Raw genomic sequence first — 3152 nt, forward strand, 5'->3', positions numbered from 1 at the left:
ATGAATGAATTTATATCATGTGAGAAAAAAACTACAGGAAAAATAACTGAATGACAGTAACATAACCATCTGCATTGTTCCTTGCACTGTTCTGTGTTTAATAAACACTTTTCAGAAGGATTAGTTGCTGTAGCTGTTGATTGCAAGCAGGATTTTCACAAGACTTAGACTAACAACTTGTGTAGGTATTTGGAAATATGGCATGTATAACCTTCGCTACAAGTAATGGAAACTAGTATCTCAAAAGCTTTCTAAAATTCTATGATACTAAATACATAGTCAGTGCATTCTAGCATTTTCTTTTTTCTCCTGAGGGTGAAGTATTCTGCTTGCATATGCATGGATATATGAATTCTTCATTAACGATTAACTCTTTAGCTGACAGTAATTAAATAGTAGGAGGAATTCAACTATCCAGCTATGTGCTCAGCAGATCCAAGGTACTTCAAAATTCTGCATCATCAGTGCTGGGAAATTAAAACTAGATCAGTAAAAATTGTATTGAATAGTGACCAACTACCCAATGCAGTTACCACTAAAGCCAGTGAGGGTCTCTCCAATGACTTTAATAAGAATCACAGTAAATCCCAAAGGCATATAGAGGGGTAATGCAAGGACAAAAGTAATCTCCCACCAGCAGTAAGCAACAAAACCAACAACAATAAAAGGGAAAGACAATACTCCAGTCAATTTACTTACCACAGGCTTGTGCTGTGAAATACCAACCCCACACAGGGAGTCCTGAAGCACAGATTCAGAAGCAATTTGCAATCTGTGTACTTCAAGGATATCAATTTAGTCAATCACTAGGTAGCAGCAATAAGGTGTTTTGCTTTAAATACCTCAGGTTAAATTTGGACCTGTGCAGAAAAACATCTGGACAAACACAGAAAAGGGGAGAGGAAGGGTACTCAGTCAAGATAGGCTGTGTGCAGAAGAAACTTCACACAAGCACATATTATACTCAGGATGGTGGCACTGACGTGCACCACCCCAAATATAAGAGAACCAATTCTCTCTTCTTCAACTCTTCTAACCCTCAGAAATTTAATTAAGCCATAGATTTAAGCACCTTAAACATGTCTTGAGACATACCTTCAATGAGAAAGAGCTTTCAGATGCAGAAACTATTATCCCTAGTAACATATCTGTTTAACAAGACCTAAAACATGTAACCACAACCATGAATCTAACAAACCTAAAACCACGTCCCTTGACACTTTTAAGAGAATATATTAGAAGCTAGAGCTACTCTGCGGCTGGAATAATTTACAGATAAGACCTGTCTTTTATATCAGACATTGTGGTTTTTCCACTAGAAGATTCAATACATCTTCTATCAGGACAGTCAGATTTATTACTCATTGTGAATGAGTTGCACACATATAACCAAGTTTTCCAATAGCAATTTGATAGATGCTGAAGTTCTCTGAAAGATCTAAACTACCTTCTTTTAAGCAAGGCAGATTTACAACTTGCAGTAACAGAATTGCTAGTCTTATCACCACCCTTCTTGAAGAAACAAATTTCGTTAGTTTAGGACATATAAGAAACACACAGCTTTGAGTTCTGTATTAGATGCCTTTGGAAAAAACCCAAACAGAACAAGCAAAAAAAAAAAAAAAAATCCTCAAAGCACAGACAGAAAAAAAAGAGCATTTACTGCTTAGAAGGGAAACAACAGCAGAATGTGTCACAGCACTTCTAGTTGAAGTGATTAGAAATAACAAAGCAAGAGCTCTCTTGTGGGAGCAGTGGTAAAATGGCTTGCTAGGTTACAACTGTAAACAATCCAAGGGAAATAGCCATAGAATACAAAAAATAGCAATATAGAGAAGCCTTTTATTTCCCTGAGATGCTACTAAGGCGTTAACATTGCCATGTGAATCTGATGCCTGCTATGACTTGCACAAAAGTTTTAGAGCCCTCATCTACAGGACTACCTCACGCCAGATTGCCCCACTCACTTCAATAGGAATGCAGCAATCTCTGTTGAGAGGTCTTTGACCATTAAGCGCTAGCTGTTCCAATCAAACTCTTCCACTCCCAATCATAATGCAGCTACAGGATTCTGCAGCAACTTGAGCCCTCTCATAGGGCTTGCTAGAGCTTGGATTCTGGACAATGGACCCACTAGTAAGCCAACCCTAGAAAGGTGGAGAAAGAACACAAGATTGCTTTGCCCCAGCCCAAAAAGGCCATTTGCAAAGACACTCCAGACCTGTGAATTGCTTAGCTAGCTCCAAGCATGAGCAGAGCACACGCAGGCCTGTCTGAATCTTTCTGTATAGACATGCCACAATCTCTTTTAATTTCCTAGGCTGTATACATAAGACACCAGATAATTCCAGGAGTATGGTTTCAATAATTCCTCTTGGACAATCTGGGAAACACCTAGCATTCAGCCTTAAAGCATAATGACAACTGTTAAATCTGGGGTGAGCAATACTGCTTAAGAACTAGATAGATAAAACCACTACTTAACACTCAAAATTTGCTGTAGCACATGAAGAGGAAGCATTATTGAAATTGAAATATAAACCATTTAAAATAGAAAGCATTTCTGTTTCTCAAGTAGATACAAAATTGAGTAACACAGAACCTACATATAATGTTCACATATATGTGAAAATGGTAGCTTTCTGGATGAACAACATTTGTTATTCCCTTCACAACTACCATAACCTTTTTTTTTAATCTAATGGGAATATAAACTTGAAGGAGTGTGATACAGTTAGCATATAAACATTTGCCAGAGGTATGAACTAATAATCATAGAACAACATGTACTTACACAGCATCTTGCCCATCATGAGAAGTAATTCCTTTAATGTATCTTTCTAACAAAAAGTGCAGGAACAAAATCAAAGCCAACCAAGTAACAGCTCACCAAACTACCACTCCTTAGATGCTAGACTGGTGGTTAGTTGATTTCAAGTTGTAATTTCCTATTACCCTAAAAATGCATATTCATATATTCACACAATTAATTTAGCAGAGCTGATAGCCAACCTAGAAGTGACGGTTACAGAAACAAGTGCCCTTAAAGTCAGTTCAGGATGAAATCTTCCTGCTAAAAAGTTTGTATTGTATTTACAACGTGCCTTCATGAACTCTTAAGTGAGAACACTGTGTAAAGCATTCCCTGTGAA

This window comes from Egretta garzetta, unplaced genomic scaffold (assembly GCF_000687185.1).
Source record: "Egretta garzetta isolate BGI_Z169 unplaced genomic scaffold, ASM68718v1 scaffold523, whole genome shotgun sequence".
Lineage (NCBI taxonomy): Eukaryota > Metazoa > Chordata > Aves > Pelecaniformes > Ardeidae > Egretta > Egretta garzetta.